The following is an 11,747-nucleotide window of genomic DNA, read 5'->3' as shown; positions in this document are numbered from 1 at the left end:
TCAACTGTAAATTATGAAATTGGGTGCATCTTCTTATGGGACAGAGGGAAGGGGGGGGAGGGAAAGAAAAGAAAGAAATATAGACAGAAATATCTTTCTCATATGTATTAGTACTGAGCAATACATTTTCTTATGGGTAAATTCTGAGGTTAGGTAATGTAATACCTTAACAAGTCTCCTAGTTACAACATGTCTTTGCAAAAAGAGATGTTATTTTCAAATAATGCAAAATTATAGGTTGGAGTGGGCTGAGACACCTGCTATCATGGTTGCTTAGCATTGTCCTGCTAATTCTCTGGCTGTTTCTTTCTGTTCCTGTTGCTGATTTGCACTTACTTCCATAATCAATTGTTGACATGTATATGGAGATTATCACATGAGGTGGAGCCTCTGATGGCCTAGGGGATAAAAGCCTCGTAACTTGAAGGTTGGGATGCTGACCTGAAGCTGCCAGGTTCGAATCCCACCCGGGGAGAGCGTGGGTGAGCTCCCTCTATCAACTCCAGCTCCATGCGGGGACATGAGAGAAGCCTCCCACAAGGATGATAAAAACATCAAAAAACATCCGGGCGTCCCCTGGGCAACGTCCTTGCAGACGGCCAATTCTCCCACTCCAGAAGCAACTCTGGTTGCTCCTGATATGAAAAAAAAATCATATGAGGTCTGGAGTGCACATCTGAAACTTCTGAGGCATGAACAGAAGCACTCACAATCACATAATATCATTGTTAAATCACCTCAAAGCAGTCTGCAATCAATTATCAGTCTGTTGTTTCCAATAGATGTGGGAAACCTGTTTTTAGGCAACAGAAAGCACTTTCAATACATGTCCAAAGTGTGTTGAGGTGGTGTGATAAGTTGGAAGTTCTGTTGTAGCGAGTTTGGGGGCAATAACATGTGGCTGTGAGTATGTTGTGGATATTTCTTCTAGTCCTCTGCTTCTCTTTTTCCAAGCTGCTGTCATTCAAATCCTAGCAAGCAGTCGAATGCAAATCTGGACTTCCAGCAAATAATACTTGTTTGCCTCCAGAGGCTGAGGAACAAAAGGAGGATGCCTGTAGGGCTGAGGTCAACACTGAAGGGAGTTCACCCTTTGGGGTGGCACTAGGACAAGGACCTGTCCTTTGCTTGACTGACTTCAAGTCTCTTACCTTGTTTTTAACATCTACCTGCCAGATTTTATATAAAGGTTTTGTTTGCCATATGTTGCTGCTGCTCAGTCGTTTAGTCGTCTCCGACTCTTTGTGACCTCATGGACCAGTCCACGCCAGAGCTCCCTGTCGGCCGTCACCGCCCCCAGTTCCTTCAAGGTCAAGCCAGTCACTTCAAGGATACCGTCCATCCATCTCGCCCTTGGTCGGCCTCTCTTCCTTTTTCCTTCCATTTTCCCCAACATCGTGATCTTTTCCAAGCTTTCCTGTCTTCTCATGATGTGACCAAAATACTTCAGCTTTGCCTCTAATATCCTTCCCTCCAGTGAGCAGCCGGGCATTATCTCCTCGAGGATGGACTGGTTGGATCTTTTTGCGGTCCAAGGCACTCTCAGGATTTTCCTCCAGCATCAGAGTTCAAAAGCGTCTATCTTCCTTTGCTCAGCCTTCCTTACGGTCCAGCTCTCGCATCCATAGGTTACTATGGGGAATACCATTGCTTTGACTATGCGGACCTTCGTTGCCAGTGTGATGTCTCTACTCTTCACTATTTTAACAAGATTGGCCATTGCTCTCCTCCCAAGAAGTAAACATCTTCCGATTTCCTGGCTGCAGTCTGCATCTGCAGTGATCTTCGCACCTAGAAATATAAAGTCTGTCACTGCCTCCACATTTTCTCCCTCTATTTGCCAGTTGTCAATCAGTCTGGCTGCCATGATCTTGATTTTCTTGACATTTAACTGCAACCCAGCTTTTGCACTTTCTTCTTTCACCTTGGTGAGAAGGCTCCTCAGCTCCTCCTCGCTTTCGGCCATCAGAGTGGTATCATCTGCATACCTAAGGTTGTTAATGTTTCTTCCAGCAATTTAAACTCCGGTCTTGGATTTGTCAAGCCCAGCACGTCACATGATGTGTTCTGCGTACAAGTTGAATAGGGAGGGTGAAAGTATGCAGCCCTGCCCCATACATGTGTTTTCTAGAGGAGGGAAGGAGTCCCCAGATTCGTGGGGCAGCCATTGGAGTCATACAGGGCAGGGGGTGATGTGGAAGGAGGAGAACGTCTCAGTGCCAACAAAATGGGGAGAGAAATACAGTGCCCCCAAACTGTCTCCTATATCAAATAGCCTGGATAACCAGGTGACAGTCCCCCTAGGTTGAAAATGCTGCTGTTGAATGGCAGGTCAGTAAATGGAAAAACAACTGCCAGCTAGGACTTGATTCTGGATGAGCATGCTGACCTGATCTGTATCATAGACACATGGCTGCATGAGACTTTGGGAAGGTGGGTAGTCTCTGCTCTGCCCACCAGGTTTTTATATACAATAGCAGGCAAAGCCTGGGAGGCAGGGAGGTAGAGTTGCAGTGGTATATTGTGATTCCATCACCCGAACAAGTGCCCTGTCCCTCAGTCAGTGGCATTTGAGAGTGTTTACCTAAAGGTGGGTAACTGAGATACTACCCACCCTACTGCTCAACAGTTTCCCTTTCTGAGCTAACCAGGGTGTTTTGGGGGTTGGTGCTGGAGTCTCAGCAACAAATAGTGCTGGAAAACTTCAGCATCCATGCTGAGACTGCCCTGTCGGGAGTGGCTCAGAACTTCATGGCCTCCATGTCAACCATGGGTCTGTGAGACAGAAAAAGGAAAAGTATGGTATATAATATAGTTTAAAGTAACTAATTTATGAGTTCTATATTTGTAAGTTTTATATTTCTATAGTAATATAATCTTTTATATATCCAATCTGTAACACCAATTCGTATCCAACTTGTATAAGAAAGGGGTTGTGGTGACGTACCTACTTAAGTCTGAACTGGATTTAAATGAAGTCAGTTATAAACCATAACCCTGTCCCTGTTGTATATCCAACAACTAATGTTAAACTAATAATAAATTAGTTACTTTAAACTATATTATATACCATATTTTCCTTTTTCCATTTCACTGTGGATTATAGACATCTGTGCATTCAATTTCAATAACCATGGGATACCAATTGGTATCTGGTGCTACTCATGCTGTTGGGCACATTTTGGACCTTGTTTTCTGTGCAGGATGGGATAATGGTGATTGTGATGTGGAGGAACATGTCACAGTTCTGGACTGATCACTACCTGGTCAGGTTTAGACTCACTGGTCCTTCAAACCTCAACAAGGAGTGGAGGACCAATTAAGATGGTCCTCCCCAGTAGATTTACAGACCTGGTTGGATTCCTGACAGCTCTTGGGGATTTTCCTCTCACCTCAGCAGGTGGTTTTGTCGAAGCTATGGCTGATGTCTGGAATGGGGATGTGGCCAGGGCGGTGGACACAATTGCTCCTAAACATCCCCTCTGATGAAGCAGAGCCAAACCAGTCTCTTGGGTTTCCAAGGAGTTGGTGGTGATGAAGCAAGTGAGAGAGAGACTAGAACAATGCTTGTGGAAAACCCGAAGTGGATCTGACTGGGCATGGGCTAGAGCATATTTGAAAGCCTACTCCATGGCATTGAAAGCAGCAGAGAAACCATTTATTGCTGCCACCTTTGTATCTTCAAGGAACTGTCCAGCGGAGCTGTTTCAAATACTCAAAAGGCTATTTCATGCTGATCCTCAAGGAGAAAATTCTGACCATTCAACAGCCCTCTGTGAAGAATTTATATTGCACTTTGCTGATAAAGTCACTCAGATCCATTCCAACTTGGATGATATTATTCATTCAGTTTCAATGGATGTAACTCTAGCCTCTTCTACATTGTCAAATAATATCCAGATTATCGGCTTTGAAGTTGATTATATGGCCATGTAGACCCATATAATCCAGTTCAAAGCAGATAATGTGGATTATTTTATTTGATAATCTGGATTATATAGCAGTGTAGAAGGGGCCTAAGCCTTCTGCTTGTTGAGTGTTGATGGATACCTTTCAATTTGTGCAGCCTGAGGATGCTGATAGGATCCTTGGAGAGGGGAGAGTTGCCACGTGTATTCTATACCCATGCCTTCCTGTCTGATCAAATAGCCCAGGGGGAACTGACAGAGTGGGTGAAGGTGGTGGTCAATACCTCCCTGGAACAAGGCAAAGTTCCAACGAGCCCTAGGGGAGTGGCGGCATATAAGTTTGAAAAATAAATAAATAAATAAATAAATAAATAAATAAATAAAGGAGTTATGAGATCCATATTTTAAAAAATCCTGAACCACTCCATAATGGGCAACTATTGGCCAGAGTCCAACCTTCCCTTTTTGAGGAAGGTTTTGGAGTGTGTAATGGCCTCCTAACTCCAGTGATTTTTAGATGAAATTGGTTATCTAGATCCATTTCAATCTGGTTTCAGGCCTGGCAATGGAACAGAGACAGCTTTGGTCACCTTGGTGCATGACCTAGCAAAGAGCTAGATGGGGGAGTGTGTCCCTGTTGGTTCTCCTGGACTTCTTGGTGACTTTCAGTATCATTGATCATAGTATCCTTCTGGGCCATCTCGCTGGGATGGGATTGGGAGATACCATTTTACAGTGGCTTCATTCCTTCCTGTAAAGTTGTACCCAGAAGGTGGTGTTGAGACACCCATGTTCGAACCAATGACTATTGTCCTGTGGAGTTTCCATTTTGTCCCCCATGCTGTTTAACATATACATGTTCCAGTCATCTGGAGTTTTGGAGTATGGTGCCATCCAGAGCTGGTCCAACAATGAGGCACTTTGGGCGCAAAACATATGGGGGCGCAGTCAAGACTGCTTTTTCTGTTGATTTCTTGTAAAACATGATGTTTTGGTACTTAATTTGTAAAATCTTAATGTAATTTGATGTTTAATAGGCTTTTCCTTAATCCCTCCTTATTATCCAACGCTTTTATTTTTCAGTGATTGGTTTGGGGGGGGGGGAATTCTGTTCGCCTACACTTGAAAAATACCTAGGGCCTGCTCTGGTGCCACCTATATACAGATGACACCCAACTCTATTACTCCTTCCCACCTAAAACCAAGGAAGCTGTCCTGACCCTAAATCAGTTTTTTTTCCTGTATCAGGAGTGACTTGAGAAACTGCAAGTCGCTTCTGGTGTGAGAGAATTGGCCGTCTGCAAGGACGTTGCCCAGGGGACGGCAGGATGTTTTTTGATGTTTTTATCATCCTTGTGGGAGGCTTCTCTCATGTCCCCGCATGGAGCTGGAGCTGATAGAGGGGGCTCATCCGTGCTCTCCTCAGGTGGGATTCGAACCTGGCAGCTTTCAGATCAGCAACGCAACCTTCAAGTCATAAGGCTTTAATCCACTATGCCATCGGGGGCTCCACTCTAAATCAGTGCTGTCATCAGTAATAAACTGGATGTGGGCAAACAAATTGAGACTTAATCCAGACAAGATAGAGGCACTCCTGGTCAGTCAGAAGGCAGACCAGGGAATAGGGATCCAGCCTGTGCTGGATGGGGTCACACTCCCTCTGAACAGGTTTGCAGTTTGGGAGTCCTCCTGGACTCAGCATTGAACCTGGAGGCCCAGGTAACTGTGGTGGCCGGGAGGACTTTTGCACAATTAAAACTTGTGCACCAACTGCACCCATTCCTTGAGAAGCTGGATCTGGCCTTAATGGGACACGCTTTAGTTACATTCTCTCTCGATTACAGTAACACGCTCTATGTGGGGCTGCCTTCAAAGAGTGTTTAGAAACTTCAGCTGGTCCAAAAAGTTGTAGCCAGGTTGCTAACTGGAGCTGGCTACAGAGAGGAGACAACTTCCCCATTACCAGTTTGTTTCCACGTTGGCAAACCCAGCTACCCTTACCCCTAATATAATAAGTACTATGGATGGGATCTACAGTTTTCCAAAAGCATGGGGCTGGAATGAATTGCAAAGGTGCCCCTCCCTTCACATGAACTCTTCATGCAACTCAGACCAGCAGCAGCACACACACACTTCCATGGATCCCACATTTCTTCCGCATTCTGATAGATATTATCTGATCTGAGCAAGCCTAGACAAAACACATGTTGAGGTTCCTGGAGTCAGGCAGAGCCTCAGAGGATCCCACAGAATTGGAGGCTCTCATGGTCCAGGCCCAGACCCATATGGACTTGGACAAAGCCTAGACTTGCTGAGGGTCTCATAGAACATGGTAGTGTGTTTGCCTGTTAGCAGACTCATAACAGTCAAACCGCTTCCATTGAAACACTGTTTTCCCAATATAACCTAATAAAGGAGCCTCTGGTGGCCTAGGGGATAAAAGCCTTGTGACTTGAAGGTTGGATTGCTGACTTGAAAGCTGCCAGGTTCGAATCCCACCCAGGGAGAGCATGGATGAGCTCCCTCTATCAGCTCCAGCTCCATGTGGGGACATGAGAGAAGCCTCCCACAAGGATGGTAAAACATAAAAAAATAAAAAATAAAAATCCGGGCATCCCTTAGGCAACATCCTTGTAGACGGCCAATTCTCTCACTCCAGAAGCAACTTCGGTTGCTCCTGATACGAAAAAAAAGGATAATATGTATCCTTCACTGTGGGTTTCCTCTGATACTGTTTCTATCTTGCTGCTTCTTTGTCTCAATTTTCAATCCGAAATCCAATGCCTAGAGCTGTTAGATTAATGCAAAGACCCCTTTTCCGTCCTGAACCAAAGCAGCCATTCCCCCTTTCCTCTTCCAACCTCTGTTCCTCACTCTCATTAATTTATAATATTTTATCTTTATTTTTACTTAAGCAAATCTTTCTGAAGGCAAACCCAAGAGACTCCAGTTTGATCCTTCCAGCCCCCAGGGTTGGAACAACATTCCAGGGATTCTTCCCAATGCCCTTAATCCATGAGACAATCAAACACAAAGTTCAACAATGGACACAATACTTTCAGGGGTGCCCTGTTTCACCAAAGGGACATGATTGCTGAACTAATAATAATAATAATAATAATAATAATAATAATAATAATATCTATCTGACAAGGAGAAGACCTGTCTATGGCTCACGAATGGGACACTGAAGAAGGAGACAGAAGGCCTGACCCTTGCAGCCCAGGAGCAAGCCATCAGAACAAATACAATTAAGGCCAAGATCGAAAAATCAGCTGATGACCCAAAATGCAAACTGTGCAAGGAAACCGACAAAACCATTGATCATATCCTCAGCTGCTGTAAGAAAATTGCACAGACAGACTACAAACAGAGGCACAACTATGTGGCCTAAATGATTCATTGGAACTTATGCCTCAAGTACCACCTCCCAGCAGCAAAGAGCTGGTGGGATCACAAACCTGCAAAAGTCTTGGAAAATGAGCACACAAAGATACTGTGGGACTTCCAAATCCAGACTGACAAAGTTCTGGAACACAACACACCAGACATCACAGTTGTGGAAAAGAAAAAAGGTTTGGATCATTGACGTTGTCATCCTAGGTGACAGTCGCATTGACGAAAAACAACAGGAAAAACTCAGCTGCTATCAGGACCTCAAGATTGAACTTCAAAGACTCTGGCAGAAACCAGTGCAGGTAGTCCCGGTGGTGATGGGCACACTGGGTGCCATGCCAAAAGATCTCAGCCGGCATTTAGAAACAATAGACATTGACAAAATTACGATCTGCCAACTGCAAAAGGCCACCCTACTGGGATCTGCACGCATCATCCAAAAATACATCACACAGTCCTAGACACTTGGGAAGTGTTCGACTTGTGATTTTGTGATACGAAATCCAGCATATCTACCTTGTTTGCTGTGTCATACAATAATAATGATGATGATGATGATGATGATGATGATGATGATGATGATATAAAACATTATTTATATACAGCTCTATCTCCCTGAAGAGACTCAGGGTGGTTTCCAACATAGATAAAACATTCAATTACCAACACAAAAACATATAACACAAGCCTAATAAAACATCGACATAATTACTATGACACAACATACTCATACATAATTAAAAACTAGTTCAATACTAATCCATTGGGTGAAGTTCAACTACCAATGGACAAGATTCCAGGGAGGGCCTAGAACACTATGAGAGGCTGGGCCAGGGCTAGTGCAATGAAGAACATATAGATGGAGGTGGGTAAAGTACAAACTGAGTTTCTCAATCTCACGGCCTGTAGTTTGAAGCTTGTGCACTGACATGGGTTAAAAACTGGTCAAATTTAAACAAGGAAAATATTTTGACTCTAGAGGATTTTGACCCGAGGCGTGGCTCGGTACAATAAAAGAAAAGTGGAAAAAAATGGTAGTCATTTCATCAGATCACCATTAATTAAAATATGGGAAAAAATATAAATACAGTAGAGTCTCACTTATCCAACATTCGCTTATCCAACGTTCTGGATTATCCAACGCAGCAGTCAATGTTTTTGTACTCAATGTTTTCAATATATTGTGATATTTTGGTGCTCAATTTGTAAATACAGTAATTACTACATAGCATTACTTCATATTGAACTACTTTTTCTGTCAAATTTGTTATGTAACATGATGTTTTGGTGCTTAATTTGTAAAATCATAACCAAATTTGACTTTTAATAGGCTTTTCCTTAATCTCTCCTTATTATCCAACATGTTCGCTTATCCAACGTTCTGCCGGCCCATTTATGTTGGATAAGTGAGACTACTGTATACATATGCGAAAAAACACCAAAGTGGATATCTCCCCTCAAAGTGGTTGGTCAAAATGGCCTAGAGATAAAGAAATTTTAATAAAGAATAGTGGATACCAATTAAGAAATCAAGATGATATAAAACAAAAATATAGCCATCTCTCATGGTTCCAATACGCTCAAATAAAGGAACAATACATGAAGGATAAACAAATTGGATTTAGTGAAACAGAGAATTTTTGGGCTAAGTTATTACAGAATGACGAAACGAAGATAACAAAGATTTATAACAAGCTGCTTGAGTGGTCAACTGAAACAGAAGAGATTAACAAATGTATGATAAAATGGGCTAATAATATTGGGCGTACATTTAATTTAGAAGAATTGGAAAAAAATTGGACAAAAAAATTAAATTATACCTATGCAATGGGTTTAAAAGAGAACTGGTTGAAAATGTTCCACAGATAGTACATAACTCCAAAAATTAGGGATAATGTACAAAAACATACAAAATAATTGTTGGAAATGTAAAAGTCAAATCGGCTCTTACTAACATACCTGGTGGACATGTAGCAAAACCACAAAATTCTGAAAATCAATACATATAGAAACTAAAAAAAAATTTTTTTAAATCTTTCCCAATGAAACGAGAATACTATCTACTCAGAATAACAGACTCGGAGGCAAATTTTAATTCAAATGAAGACATTTTATTTACGTACATAAATACAGCAGCAAGGATATCTTTCGTGAAACAGTGGAAAACACATCAACAAAGGAACAGTGGAAGGAAAAAATGGAGGAAATCTATGAGATGGGTAGGCTATTTTTTTGCTGAAGGAGAACCTACAAAAATAGATTGGAAACAGTTCGAAGAATACAGGAAAACGCAGCCAAACCTTTAACCTTACTCTCCCCTATTATCCCCCCCCCCCGAATGTTTTCTTTTAATTATATACACCTTTTGAAAAAGCTTAATAATTATTTTTTTAAAAAAGAAGGTTAGACTAGTCCAACGATGTGAACCAACATCCAGAAACTCAAATCTTTGCTGTCTGGGAACAGGGACTGGACAATCAAAACCCATTGTGCCAGACTCCTGGACTTGGGCAATCTCCCATCATAGTTACTTGTCACATCAATTGTTTTAGAAATTCCATTCCAAGCACCCAAAAAAGAGTGCAAACATCAAGGATTCTCTCCGTTCCCAGAGACGCCTCCACCAGCTGATTGGCAACCTCCAGGCAGTGACAACCGTCCCCTCGGCCAATCAGGAGCAAAGAAAACAACTGGCTTTCAGGCTCTGGACCAATTGGGAGTGAGGGAGGGAGGCTTTGAATGGAGCAATACAAGTGAATGGGAAACTACTGTATAAAGAGGTCTATTTTTGACCCTATGTTTACGCTTTAATGTTTTAATGTAATTGTATCTTAATTGCTCTTAGGGTATATGTTGTAAGGTTTTACTCATGTTTTAGTTTACTATATCTTATTGGATTGTTTTTAATTATTTTCACCTCAATGCTTAATTTTTTTGTTGTAAGTTTACTGTTGTTATTGTGCATTATCGTGTATTATTTTGTACTCACTTGAGGCATTGAAAATTTGCCTGAATCCCTATAGAGAAAGAGGGAGGTCTAGAAATAAATTCTTATTCTTATTATTATTGGACCCCTGGTATGTTAAAGTGCTGAGCTGCTGAACTTGCGGACCAAAAGGTCCCAGGTTTAAATCCTGGGAGCGGAATGAGCGCCCGCTGTTAGCCTCAGCTCCTGCCAACCTAGCAGTTCGAAAACATGCAAATGTGAGTAGATCAATAGGTACCACTCCGGCGGGAAGGTAACGGCGCTCCATGCAGTCATGCCAGCCACATGACCTTGGAGGTGTCTATGGACAACGCCGGCTCTTCGGCTTAGAAATTGAGATGAGCACCAACCCCCAGAGTCGAACACGGCTGGACTTAACATCAGGGGAAACCTTTATCTTATTATTATTATTATTATTATTATTATTATTATTATTATTATTATTATTAATAATAATAATAATAATAATAATAATTAAGAATTAATTTATTATTATTATTATTATTATTATTATTATTATTATTATTATTATTACACTAGTACTATTACACTAGTACCTCTGTCTGTTTGCCTTCAATCTGATGCAGATCTTTTTCATTTGGCTGCAAATCATTTTAATTAGCGTTCCTCGCTAGTCTCCAGCGAACTCAGGAAAGTCTCAGCTGTTTGGGAACCTGCAGATTTCAGAAACATCCAGACACAATTCAAAGTGCTGGTTATGACCTTTAAAAACTTCAATGACATAGATCCAGGCTATTTGGCTGACTGCACCTTCTTGTATAAGTGTGCCTGGAACCTGAGATCTTCAGGAGAGCCTCTTCTCTCAGTCCACCTCCATCTCAAGCTTGGTTCGTGGGAACGAGAGAGTGGACCTTCTCTCTCAACGGCTGCCCCATGAATCTGGAATTCTTTTCTTCCCTGGGAAGCCAGAATGTTCCCCTCCCTGCTGTTCTTCTGGCGGCAGGCTAAAACCTTTTTATTCAGGCAGGCTTTTAAAGATGAAGGTGCTGAGGTTTTTAGCTTTGAATATTTATTTATTTTCCAGCTTCTGGCTTCATGAGGGTATGCTGATTTCGGCCACAGGGGGAGCTGCTGCTTCACCGTCCACTTGTGACACTGAGTCCTTGATGGTATTACTTCCTTATTCTTTTCCATGTGTTGCTGGCAATTTTATGGTGTTGTAAATTAGTTAAATTGGCCTCCCGTATAAAGCATACCTAAATTTCCTACTTGACAGATGAATATGTTTTTATGTATTTAAACTGTGATTTTTAAAAATACCATTGATATTTAATTTTGCTGTAATGTTTGTAGATTTGTGGATTTTAAATTGTATTGAAATGCTGTTCATGTAAGCTACTTTGAGTGTCCTTGTGGAGAGAAATAGTGGGGTATAAATAAAAACACAATAATAATAAAAATAACAACAATATCCATTCCAATTCCTCCACTTTACT

The sequence above is a fragment of the Anolis carolinensis genome, chromosome 4 (genome assembly GCF_035594765.1).
Source record: "Anolis carolinensis isolate JA03-04 chromosome 4, rAnoCar3.1.pri, whole genome shotgun sequence".
Classification (NCBI taxonomy): domain Eukaryota; kingdom Metazoa; phylum Chordata; class Lepidosauria; order Squamata; family Dactyloidae; genus Anolis; species Anolis carolinensis.
This window is presented reverse-complemented; position numbering follows the sequence as displayed.